The 13,230-nt window shown below is 39.1% G+C and overlaps 1 protein-coding gene across 6 annotated transcripts in view; it reads left to right on the top strand.

Moving 5' to 3' along the window:
- ESR1 (estrogen receptor 1) overlaps positions 1–13,230 on the top strand; it is a 197,848-nt gene that overhangs the window by 28,390 nt on the left and 156,228 nt on the right. Inside the window, exon 2 of one of the 6 annotated variants that reach the window (XM_082215240.1) lies at positions 7,829–7,894. The exons of the other annotated variants lie outside the window; for them this stretch is intronic. The gene's annotated coding sequence lies outside the window, so the exon portion shown is untranslated. The remainder of the gene's footprint in view (positions 1–7,828; positions 7,895–13,230) is intronic. 6 annotated transcript variants of the gene reach the window in all.

Here is a 13,230-nt window from a genome sequence, read left to right as displayed (position 1 = left end):
TATACCATTCACAATTGCTGACACAGCTAATTACAGCAACTTATCAGCTCCTGTTGCTTGGTCCCTTCTCCTGCCAACCTAGCAGCTTGAAAGCACATCAAAGTGCAAGTAGATAAATAGGTACAGCTCTGGCGGGAAGGTAAACGGTGTTTCCGTTGTTGGCTGATTAGTTGTGCTGCAGAAGCCATGCTGAGGAGACCACAAATTACAAGGAATGCAGAAGTAACTTTTGCTAGGTTTTAATAACAAAACAAAAACTCATTTTACATTAATTATAATATATTAATGACCTAACCACCAACCCATCCAACAGGGTACTGAGAGAGCTAGGTGCTGCTCTTTATATACTATACCCAACAGCTTAATCACCACAACTTAACAGCACCTGCTATACTGCTTCACAGCTGTAAAACTAGGTCACGTTATTTGCTCTGGCCCTTTAAGAAATACACATCTTGTGGAACAATAATGAACCTTCAAATTTAAAGAGACCATTCAACATCCGTGTGCTGCTCTGGTTTGCCAGAAGCGGCTTAGTCATGTTGGCCACATGACCTGGAAGCTGTACGCTGGCTCCCTCGGCCAATAAAGTGAGATGAGCACCACAACCCCAGAGTCGTCCGGGACTGGACCTAATGGTCAGGGGTCCCTTTACCTTTATCAGCTAATTACAGTGACTTATCAGCACCTGCTACACAGCTGTAAAAAATAGGTCAGGATATGCCTCCTGGCTTTTAAAGTGGTACGCACAATAATGAACAATAACAATAATGAACCCTAACATTTAAACAAACTATTCAACACTTTTTTGTCCATTGCCTAATCAAAGGTCTTAAGCAACTGGAAACTTTCCTTTATGCCCAGTACATTATCGTACTATTGTTCCTAGATAACATTGACTGATTCATTTTAACATTGACTAACTCATCTTATTCTTTGCAACAATCTTCGTTTTTGTGATTTGTAGATTGTGAGTTGACTATTAGTCACTTCTTAATCAGACTGTGCTTCTGTGGCTCCTTTTACTCTTATTCCATAGGTCAACTCACTTGTTGTTTTTGTGTTGTTGTTTTTTGAACTTCATCCAGCATATCAGTATCTTTCTGGCAGTGTTGAGCCTGGAATGTCATGTGAAAGTACAAAGGCAACAACCAGTTCATTTATTACCTTGTTTGCCTCTTTCCCTTGGCCAACTCTTGGTTCCCTTCCTTTCACTAGAGATGCTGTTGCTGCCACAAACCATCCCAGTCCATATCCCTAAAACTACATATTTGAAAAGCAGACAACCAAGAAAATGTTTCTCTTCCCAAATAGACCTGTGAGATCACTACAGTCATCAGATGATGCTTTGCTGACAGTGTTGTGATCTGCAGAAATCCATCCAGCAAGAACATGGTCGCATGCACTTTGTGGAATGAACTTCCCTGTGCAATGTGATAGGCCCACATGGTGGCTTGTTTCAATAACCTATCTTTTTGCACAGGCATTCTCAGATCATTGATGCCAACTTTTAACTGACCTCCAAGCTCTCATGTGGATGTTCTAGAGTGATGGAGTTCTAGAGTATGGGGAACATCATTGAAAAGGAATTCTCTTTTTGGTATTGCACCATGACCTCCCTCCAGAGGCAACACACACGATAATAAAATACATCAGAATGATCTTTGCAAATGTAACTGATATCGGAGGGAGAATGCACCAAATTTTTTAAAAAGAAAGATGCAGATGACAACGACCACACTTGGTCTTGAACTTACTATTGGAGAGATTAAATCAAGAGAGAAATTATTCCATATCATTTCCGTTTCAGCTGTTGCCCAGTATAATGTGTGTGAAGCACTGAATTTTTAAAAAAGCACTATATGAATGCTAAAAACTATTATGATCATAAAGAGGTGTAGTTCTAGGTACCCTTTTGTGATCCTTACCACAAAATCATGATTCCATCGCAGTGATGATTTCATAATAAATATGCAGGTAATTGGTTCTGCCTACATGATTGCAAACTTTTAAAAAGCAACACTGTAACCAACATAAAAGCTGCTTCCATGGTGTTCTGTCATACTTAAAGCACCATTGAACTAAGCCTGTGTGATACTGATGATAGTACATCGTATTCATATAGCCCTTCATTTATTATTTTTATTTATAATACAGAGAGTGCTTAAAGCACATTATGGGAAGTGCTTCCCATAATCTCAGCAATTGCTTGCAACCCTGTTGCACAACAGGCCACCACTATCTCCATAATGCAAATGGGTGGTGGCTAAGGCTGTGAGGCAGTCCCCTACCTATGGCTATCTAGTAAGTTGACAGGGGACATGTCTCAGCAAGCCTCCTTGGTAGACTGGTGTTTCACATACAAATGTTCTAGTCTCGTGGATTTTTGGAAATGGCATGTCTTAAAATGTTGTTTGTTTTTTTTTACTGAATATACTCATGATCAAAATATACACATGTAATACTGCAATAGCTCAGCAAAATATGCACTTATAACATGGCGATGTGGAAAATATGAGATACACACACACATACAGACACACTTTTCTTCCGTTTCGGTTAATTAGTTAATAATTCTAACCATGACCAAACTAGCACACATATAACATAAACTCAAGAAGCAAACAAAGAAGAGGAGGAGATAGTATGGAGTTTTGGAGGAAAGACATGCTCAGCACTCTAGTCTGATCTTGCTCTCTGGCCTCGCATTGTAAACTTGGCCTCAGTAACATACAGCTGGTATGAACTTAGTGAAAGGCTAAGTTAGGGAAGAGCCAAAATACAGTACATGTCTAAGCACAGTCACATGCAAAAACAGAGATGGGAAGAGGGAGCAGATTTCTAGGGAAAGGACCTCTAGAAGGTAGGATTGAGAGTAAAAGTTGCCTTTCCCAGCCCCGATTGAAAATAAAATAACAAGCAATAAAAAACACTGTGGAATTTCAAAAGGGCGTGCATCAGGAGGCTGGGTTTTTTACTGCAGCTTTCTTATACTGTCTTCAGAAATTATTCCATTAAACTGTTATGGGTGGAATTTAACTCAAAGGTCCAGCTCACCTGTGAAAATTGCATGAGACTGAAATAGTGACTTTTCAGACTCATCAATCCTAAGAAATTTTGCATGGAAAAATAGCCATGGATTAAGCAATTGAATAGTGTTTTGTTTTTTTGGGTGTGTGTGTGTGTGTGTGTGTGTTGTATAGAAAACTGCTGTTAACAAGTAGACCTCTTAGTGTATACAGTCTTTCAAGCTTCACAACTTAAAAGCATTTAACTGCAGAAAGATTATTGTTGCCAGCAGAGGAGAGATAAAATCAAGGAGATTTTGTTGTACATGCTTTCTCTTGAGAGTTTTGCCCTAGCAAAGCTTTAATTATGAGAGCTGCAGATGTACTTTATACTTAATTAAATGTTCTTTTTTGTGCTATGTTATACATGTATAAGTTGGGTAAATTAGGGTGAAATCTTACCTAAGAATTTCTCCGTGACTGCATATAGAATCAAGCTATCATTCAACAAAGCTCACAATTTGCAAGTAAAATAATTATGACCTATTCTTACAGGGGCAAATATAAATAAGTCTTCTCTCGGACAAGTATTGATTTACATCTAATAAGACTATTATTCTGGCCTGCCACTGCTCAGCCAAAATGGAGCTCTTCTTCATGCCTTGGTACGCCATTTGAATAACAAGATGGTGGGTTAGATAAGCTTTTGGTCTGATCCCGTATGGCTTTTAATATCCTTTTAAAACATACATTTGCAACAAAAATAGAAAGTGTGGGAAATCATAATAAAGTAAAGGTGAGAATGAGGAACCGTGATCACATCCTCCATCCTGCATAGCAATGAAACAGTTTATTAAAGAGGCTGACATAGCTTGTGGCGATGGGGTTCTCTAAAACTACATTTGAGACTAATTGCACCAGCTTGGTTAGAGAGACTGTATCACAATAAGGTAATTGTACACTAATAGCATCCCTGTTCTGTCTCTTTGGCCCAATACCACAAAAATCCCTCAAACCCAGTCTCAGTATGATTTCTTTACGGATGACAACCACCCACTCACTCTGTCCCTCTGAACTTGGCTAGTGCTGCATCAAGTACCCAAGTGGACACAGCTGGCTTTGCTCAGGCCATCTACCCATGTTTCAGTTGTACGTGCCAAATTGCCCACCCCCCAGCCACTGTCAAATGAATGGTGGATGTTTTCTTCTTGGCAGACCTCACATTTAGCAACACCACCACCTGACCAGAGGGTCAGCTGGCCAGCACCCTCTGATTCTGAAATATCCTGGAGGGAGGCTACAGACAAGGGTAATTCTCCCAACCTACCCCACCCCCACCATTGCATATCCACTACTTGTGAATATTCAGAGTAGCCCTACATTCTTAAACTTTGGCTGAATTGTGCCCATTGTATCTACAGTCGTACCTCGGCTCCTTAACGCCTTGAGAATCAAATGTTCCGGCTCCCAAATGATAAAAAACCGGGAGTGTGTGTTCTGGTTTTCGAACAATTTTTTGGAAGCCAAACATCTGGCACAGCTTTCGCTATTGTTTCTGTCGTGTCTGCGCAATCAAAAACCAATCGGAAGCCGCGCCTTGGTTTCTGAATGTTTTGGAAGTCGAACTGACTTCTGGAACAAATTCCGTTCAACTTCCGAGGTATGACTGTATAGTGTAGATCAATGTTCAGATAACTAATATGCAAAATTAAACTAGATAACGCTCCAGATCTGTATTTAATGCCCATTCTGTTTCACAACACACTTGTCTTTGAATCCATTGCTATTGATAGTATCTAATAGGTTGAGGATATTGCTCTTGGCTACTGTCATAGTAAAAAATAAAGAATGATCAGCAGAAAATTTGTTGTGTTACCAAGAGATTTTACTGCCTTTTAAACAAAAATACTCAGTAATAGGGATTTGCTATTCACAACAATGTGGAAATAATTATATCCTATCACTAAAGGGAGCTGATATGTTTCAATATGTATGTGTGGTAATTGAACATGGAGCAGCTAGTCAATCTTGTTCTACTGTTTGGGGATAGATTTAGAATTCCCTATTCTCATCCTAAATGAAAATAAAAGTAATGTCTTTAATGAAATTGAAGAAAGCTTCCCTTTGAATTGAGTGTTGCCAGTTATCTAGCTTAAGTGTGACAAGATCCTATTGTGAATGGTTCCTTGGCAGACAAGTAACATTGCATATCACAAGGAGGAAATGCCAAAGCATTTTTGGCTGGTACAAGCAGAAAATGGGGCCAAATAGATGCTTCAGTGAGAATAACACTAAGGCCAGTTCACACAACCTTTTTAATGTCGTGAGGTATGTGTGAAATGATAATTCTCTGAGAGTGGCATGGGACTGGACTATGTTAATGCAGCCCTCATGTTACTGCAGTAACATAATAATCTGGCTTGAATTCAGTAGTGGTTAAGAGCGGTAGTCACGTAATCTGGGAAACCGGGTTCGTGTCTCCGCTCCTCCACATGCAGCTGCTGGGTGACCTTGGGCCAGTCACACTTCTGTGAAGTCTCTCAGCCCCACTCAGCTCACAGAGTGTTTGTTGTGGGGGAGGAAGGGAAAGGAGAATGTTAGCCGCTTTGAGACTCCTGAAGGGGAGTGAAAGGCGGGATATCAAATCCAAACTCTTCTTCTTCTTCTTCATGCAACATAGTGCCTGAGTGGTAAAGGCACCTGGAGTAATTTTGCATATTTTAATTCTGTCCATCGGTTATGAAATCAAATGGAAAGCTCCATTTCACAAGAGCACCTCCTTCCCTCTGCTATCCTCCTGAAACTGAAACTCCTGAAACTCCTTTGCACTATGTCCAATGGGACTTACTAATAAGTATGTTTTGGACTGCATTTAAGAGAGTGAAGGCAATTATTGATGGTACTGGGCACACCATTTTTACAGGATCTATGGATCACAAAAATAAGCTCAATGTGATACAGGTTGAGATTATGAACATCCTTCCAAAAACTTCTGTTATGGTGTTAGCTTGCCATTTGACTTGTATCAAAGGACATTAAAAAAACCCCTTTAATTATGTTTCATAAATGTGAGGATGCAGCAGGTTTGTTCAGCAAGAAACTTGAATAATCACTGGGGTAAAATATAAATTAGGATGCCCAAACCTTTTATTGAGAAAAGTGCATTAATCTACCTTCATGATGTTAATATATTTTGCAGAATCTCCAAAAGTTCACTGGGAAGAAGATGATTTTTCTGAGTTCTATGATTCAGAAATAACCTTGAAATTAATGGTGTCTCTAACTTGGTAGCTACCTGAATTTAACTTGATTGAATGTCAGAGTAATGTGTAGGTTGGGATCCTTTCAGTTTTACCTCATGTCTGTTCTCATGTTTTAATCTGCAGCAATCCTTTGAATTAAATAAGGCAAAGGCAAGACAGGCATGTGCAATAGCTTTGTAAATGATCTCAATATAAAACAATTAACTATTAAAAGAATAGACAAAGATACAGCTGTCTTGTCATTTAGTAAAAAAAACCCCATTGACTGAGCCATGAAAGCTTTTAACTAAGAAATAAATATTTTTTTTCAATGAAGGACCTAATGATTGACATAAAATTGTCAAAGCAAAGTTTTAGTAATGGCCGCTTATCCAGTCCTAGGATAGGTGGCGGTTGTGGCCTGTTGCGACCTGACCCCTGGGAGCAATGCTGGGCTGGACGACCAGCAGTTGGGAAATCCCCTTGCTGGCCACGGAGTAGGGCGGGAGTTCCTGCCAGTCCCAGTTTTGAATTCCAGCCAATCATGCCAGTCCATGGTGGGGCAGGGCTCAGGAGCGAACCAGAGTGGAGCAGGCTTCACTACAGTACGTCCTCTGGATTTAAAAGACTGGCTGCCCTGACTTTGGGACTGCGGTCAGCCGAAGAGCACATCTCCCCATCCCTCCCTCCCTTTCATGCTTTGGGCCTGTTGTATATTAATGTTTCTTCCTCTAGGTTATGTGATTGACAGCCTTGCTCTGGTTCTTTAATGGTTGCCGTATCCAGAGCTGGGAAGGAATTTGCCTGCAAATAGATACACCCCGTTTGCAGGCTTTGCCCTCCACATAGCAATGGTCACAACTTTAGCTGACGTAGGCACTGGGGTGGAATTCTTCCTTCAGCAGTGTGGGAGGGCCATCCATGTAGACCTGCTTCTTGTGATGGACCCATTAATCCCATGATCAACCTTTCATGCCTCAGCTTTCCACCAGGATGCTGGGAGGGATACATATCCAATGCCTAAACCAAATCCTACATATATCTGGAATATCTGGAATTGTGCCCAATTTCAAATCCCAGAACATTGTTCTCGTCTCATTTGTTCACCTTCCTAGACTAGGACTAGCTCCTGGGAAAGGGGTCACTGCAAGTGGGACTGCAACAGGTACTCTTGGAAACGGTGAAGCATTTGTTGTTGTTTAGTTGTTTAGTCATGTCCGACTCTACATAATTCTGAAATGATTTGCTTCTAGGCTATTCTTGTTTTGGAGCCCCAATTTGGCTCAATAGGCCTTGTAAATATTCCTAATACACAAACAACAATGTGCAGAGGAGAGGGGCAAAAAACCTCAACTCAAATTTAACAGGACTTTAAAAAACAAATTGCCCAAGGTTGATGGTTGAGAGGTTTTAACACTGGATGCCCTTACTTCAGTGGAAGAAAACTGAACTTTTCTCTACAAACTTTACAGGCCAATATAGCTCATGTGTATTATATGTTTTAAAGTTCATTTCTCTCCTCGGCATTCTGCTGCTTCAGTCTCCCTCTGCTGAGGCTTTTCTATTTTAGTTCACAAGGTCCCGTGACCCTGTCAGCCAATAACAGAACAACAGAAGCAATGGAAACTTCTTTCTGAAATAAAAGTAAGTCAAAATAACTCGGCTTTTTCACGTTCTGCTCTTCCTCAGAATCACTTTTGTTTACTGCTGTTTTTATTTTCAGCATGTTAAACACAACTCATGGTGCCCAGGGGAGTAATTAAAAAGTTTCTTCAAACTGTGTTTTCATAACGTCACTTTTATTTATGGTGTGTCTTCGGTATATTGCAGTGTGACTGATCCTTCAAAAGAGCAACCAAATTGAAGGAATGCCTGTCAGAAGCTGAATAACTTGCACATAAATGCAGATTTCATCCTTATTTTTTTCCTAAAACTGGTCCAGTAATTCAACAGTTACTATTCAGTGAGGATTTGTGTGCCAGGTCTCTCCCAGTTTTCTCTCTGACCCATTCAGGAGCAAGGAACGAAAGTATTATTAAAAAGGTCACATGTTCTAGCCATGACAAATTGCACATAAAACAACAGTTTTTAAGCTGTTATCATGGATTGCAGTACTATTAATCTTAAGTGGTTTCAAGATTTTAACCTGAATTAAATAGTTAGCACACTTAAGAGATATTAAATAAGTAAAATGAAAATTAATCCAGCAGGATTTGGGATGACATAACTTTTATGTTCATGAGATTCATTTGTATCCAGGATGAACATAAAATGTGCATACTGTACAGGAAACAGTGAATGCACACAACATATCTGGAATTAGGGCTACATCTTCAGATTAGAGTTGTTGTCTTTTACTAAAATATTCTATAAATATTTTAGTGACAAATACCCCAGTGTATTAAGAACGAGCCTTTGTGAAGTGCTATGTTTGTTTCCCTGAGTAATATGTGGTAAACTCCCCCCCCCCCCGTAATAGGACAGAAACTGTGATATTGGATTGGCATCTCTGTGTGAAAACAGAAAGCTTTCCAAGTTACACAGATTTCTACTCTTAGATAGTAATAAGATATGGTCCAGTTTTAGCCATATAAAGAGAGTGACTTTTTAAAAAAGAACTATGCAGCAATTTAATAATTTAAGGTCAACGCCATCTTAATCACATAACATTTAGCAGATGTTACTAGTAATTAACTGAATCATTGTGTATTTAAAGTAACACATAAAATATTGTTTTTCAGTTGACCTGTTTCTTTTATTAAAAATAGCACTATAGTTTAAACCCACAGACCATAATTATCTTACAGATTTAAACTGTAGTAATTCCCTCCTCCCTGGGAATTGCAGTTCTACCAGAAGTGATTACAATTAAAGTGGTGTGTGTGTGTGTGTGTGTGTGTGTGTGTACAATCCGTGCATCAATACAGGATCACAACTTCAGAAGAACCTAAGAAGTTGCCTTGTACCGAGTTAGACCATTGATACCTCTGGCTAAGTACCGTGTACAAACTAGACGTAATGTTAATTGTATGGATACAGTTAATGTGCATATGTTAAAAAATGTAAATAGCAGCCATAGGAAATCAGAGCAGCCTATCTGGGGATTGGGTGGGGACAGGGGGAGCTTCTCAGTGGTCAGAGGATTTAGTGCATTATGCACCAAGAACCACTCTTTCCCTGTCAAAGCAGAACACAGAGACAGAGCTTCATGAAAAATTAGATAGGGAATAACAAACTTTGATATAATATAATATAGAATATTATAATCTCAAGTTTTAAAATATTTTCATTATTCTACCTAAACATAGCATCTAGAGCATTGTGCAAAACAACCTAACAGCCAATATGTGCATCCATGATATGGGAAATGATCTCCAGAACCCCAAATCACATTTTGTTTTAGCGTATAGCTTATTGTGTGTGTGTGTTTTTTAATGAACTTGACTAAGTCTGCTGGTAACCATATTCCCAGATATTTTGATATTTTTTTATAACCAAGGAATTTTTAAAAAAGCTTTTGGAATATGTTTTATTCTCATTGAAATGCTGTGTTGAGGAGCCCTAGACTTCAAATTCGTAGCCAGTATAGTTCAGCTAGGACAGAAGTAGGGAATGGGTGACTATCGATTTCAGTTTCTCTCAGTTTCTAATTTTCCCAATCTTAAAGTTCATTTCATCATTGTGCACTAACCACAGTTTTTGAACCATCTTCATAGGCTGCCCAGCATAGAAGGAGATTACTAGATGGATGACTCTGCCCAAATACCAACCAAATTCCAAACCCAGCTCTGTTCTCTTTTGGTGGAGAACTGTTTGGCTGTCCCCTCATAAAATAAAATAAGAACAAAATAAGTGAAAGAATAATGAGAAGAGGAGTGATACTTTCTTCATTAGCAGACTTTCAGTGCATGAAAGGTGGTCATAAGAATAAGGACTTACAGTTTGCAAATCCGTAGGCAGAAGGAACAGAGTTAGCAGTAATGTGTCAGAACCATAATATTGATATCCTAGAATACAAATAGGAGGGTTGTTTTTTTAAATGTTAATAAGTTCGATCAATAAAGCCTCTGACTTTTTAATCCACTTTCTAGCTCCCTCTGAAGTGCTGAAAGGCAGTCAGGTAGCAAGATATGTGCTGTAAGAATAGCTTGATTTTAACTATTCCCCCATGCAGTGCCTGTAACCCAGACCCAGCAGGCATGTAACTTGTGAAAACCAAAAACTGAATCTGTTCTGAAACAGATAATTATTTTCATTATTCAATCTGAGTGAAATTCATGCATGAAGTAAGTTAGGCTTTTGAGCCTTTTTTATTCTCAAGTAAAGACAAAGGGGCCTTTATAGTTTCATATTTGTGTGCTTTGAAAGAAGAAAGAACATATTCATATAGGAAATAATCAGACGTGATTGCTGAAAAAAGCAGATATAAACTTAAATTTTTTAATCTTACTAAAACTAATTTTATGTTGAAGTACCATGCAAGTTCCAAACAAGCAATTTACCTTCCTTTCTTTCTATCACCTGCCTTTTCCAATGCTGACAGCAGTATACAACATAAAAACAACTACAAAGTCACCCAGTAAATTAACAATAATACAAAGTTAACAAGTAGGGTTCTACTGTACTGTCCAACTAAGTAGCCAAAAATCTTCAAACAGAGGGCCTTACACAACAGCCTGAAGCTCAGGTAGATGGGAGGAGCCTCCCTAGCTCAAATGTTCTCCCATAACACCAGGCAGCCTGATGCACCACTCACATGTAGGGCATGGATTGAAGTAGGACCATGCTTTTAGCTCCACCCCTGACCTGGGTTGGGGAGTTGATTTTCAAACAACTGCACATTGAGCACAGTTGTCTGCATGAGAATCATTTAACTCATTGTCTTGTTAGCTTAATTTAAAATAGATTTTGCTGGTATGAAAAGCAGAAGAACACTGAGTGAGACTAATAAAACTTTGAAGGGAAATAATATGTTCCTAGGGATCTGTAACAAAACCGCTACATTCTGACAGAATCATAAATCATCTAGAAAGCAGAAAGATAATGAGGGAATGTGTAAATCTTCAGATGAAACCTGTTATTGAAGTATGTTGTAAGTGAGAGTAAAAGTTGAAGACTTAGTAGCATAGCTGCCAGCTGTCAGTGATACCTCAGCGTTGTAAATGGAGATGCTAGGAAAAATGCTTAGCGGTGTAGTTGCCAGTGTGGTTGCACATGAAACTGCAAGTAAGGCGCACTGTAAAAGGAATCATATCCGTTTTGTCTGTGGAATTTGTGTACAATTTATTTTTGGCGGATAAATGAGTTCATTTCCTCACTTAACTGTACAGTAACACTAGCTTCAATCTATGTCTGGTTATGAAAAGCTGTACAGATTCTATATAATAAAGGAGAAAGAAGAGCCTTGCTTCAGACCTGAGTAAATTGCTTCAGAAGAAAACCCTCTTTGCCCCTTAAAAAAAGCATAGAGCCCCAGGAAAGCTTAGCTTTAGTGCTGAAGAGAAGGCACATTCGCTGACTGCTTCAGATGAGTGGCTCACAACACTGTCCAATATACTTTGGACAGTACACTTTGACTATAGCTCTTTTATGACCCACATTTTGTGACCACATCTTAAGCATTGCTAAAATACTTTGCTGAAATCGAGTTATGCCACTACCAACACCACCATACTTTAATGTTACTTTCTGTATTATGGTGCTATAGTGGTAGAATGCTCATTTTAAAAGAAAATTAAGTTTCCAGTTACCACCATTTTAGCAGCATGGTTAATGATGGTTAAAAAGATTTCTATTAAACATTTTTCTGTAAAAATGATGTTATAGCATGCATGCAAACATATATTTGTATGCCACCTTTCCATGGTTAAAACCGTGTTCAAAGAGGCTGACGACATGTAAAAACCCCCACATAATTACAAACAACAAAAATAGTCATAAACCATCAATAAAACATCAAAAGTAAACAAATGGAACAATTTCCACATAAATCATAAGAAGATATAAAATAAAGATACAAAAAGTTAATATCAATAACAGCAACAACCCACCCTCAGCGAAACCCTCTAAACAATACCCCAGCCCAAGGGTCTGTTCTGTAAACACCCCCCCCCAGGCCAGGTGAAAAAGGTCTGCCAGGCAGGTAACAGCTCTTCAAGGACTCACAGCCAAGATGGTCTTGACTTATAGCCAGCATGGTTGTGTTATAGCACTATACCTCCCTTTCATTAAAATGTAAATAGCTGGAAAAGCATTTTAGCAATAACTAAAAGATCACTTGATTAAAAAGGGGGTTGTCTTAAAATGGTACCTGCCCCAGAGTACCAAAGTCAGACTTCTGCCGCCCGAGGGGGAATTTTTTTTAAAAGAACCACAAGGAAAAAACCAAGATGACAATGATTGCATGATGGCATTGTGTGGATGCCATGTAAAAAGTGAGTGAAAAGCACCTAATGTGGAGCAGTCTCTGTTCTTGTAAATAGGGTTTTTAAGCAGGGAATTGCTTGTGGGAAGCAAGTTGTTGTTAAGTCGTATAGTCGTGTCCGACTCTTCGTGACCCCATGGACCAGAGCACGCTAGGCACTCCTGTCTTCCAGTGCCTCCCGCAGTGGGAAGCAAGTATCTTTGTAATAATTGCCGATATATATCAGCAGCACCTTTATGATTATATATTGCCTTTTTTCACTTTACGTTAACAAACAAATCTTCTAAAAATGTTGCAAAACTGTTCTAGTTTCCTTGCATGACTCACTGAAGCTAAGGCAATGGAAGCCCACAACAAATATGTATACCGCCTTTGAATTCCTTCTGGAGTAGTTTTATAGGTTTGGCCAGAGATTAAAGAGAGTTAGAAAAAGGTACAAGTTATGCCGCAGGCAATGATGGCTGACGCTATCACCTTTCTCTATCTCTGTCATTCTGCCCCAAGTCTTTGTGTCAGTCTATTTAGTTTATTTCTTTACTACATCTGGTACATTGTC

The sequence above is a fragment of the Podarcis vaucheri genome, assembly GCF_965113315.1.
Source record: "Podarcis vaucheri genome assembly, chromosome: 3".
Classification (NCBI taxonomy): Eukaryota; Metazoa; Chordata; class Lepidosauria; order Squamata; family Lacertidae; genus Podarcis; species Podarcis vaucheri.
The sequence above is the reverse complement of the archived record's forward strand: the minus strand, read 5'-3'. Positions and strand labels throughout refer to the sequence as shown.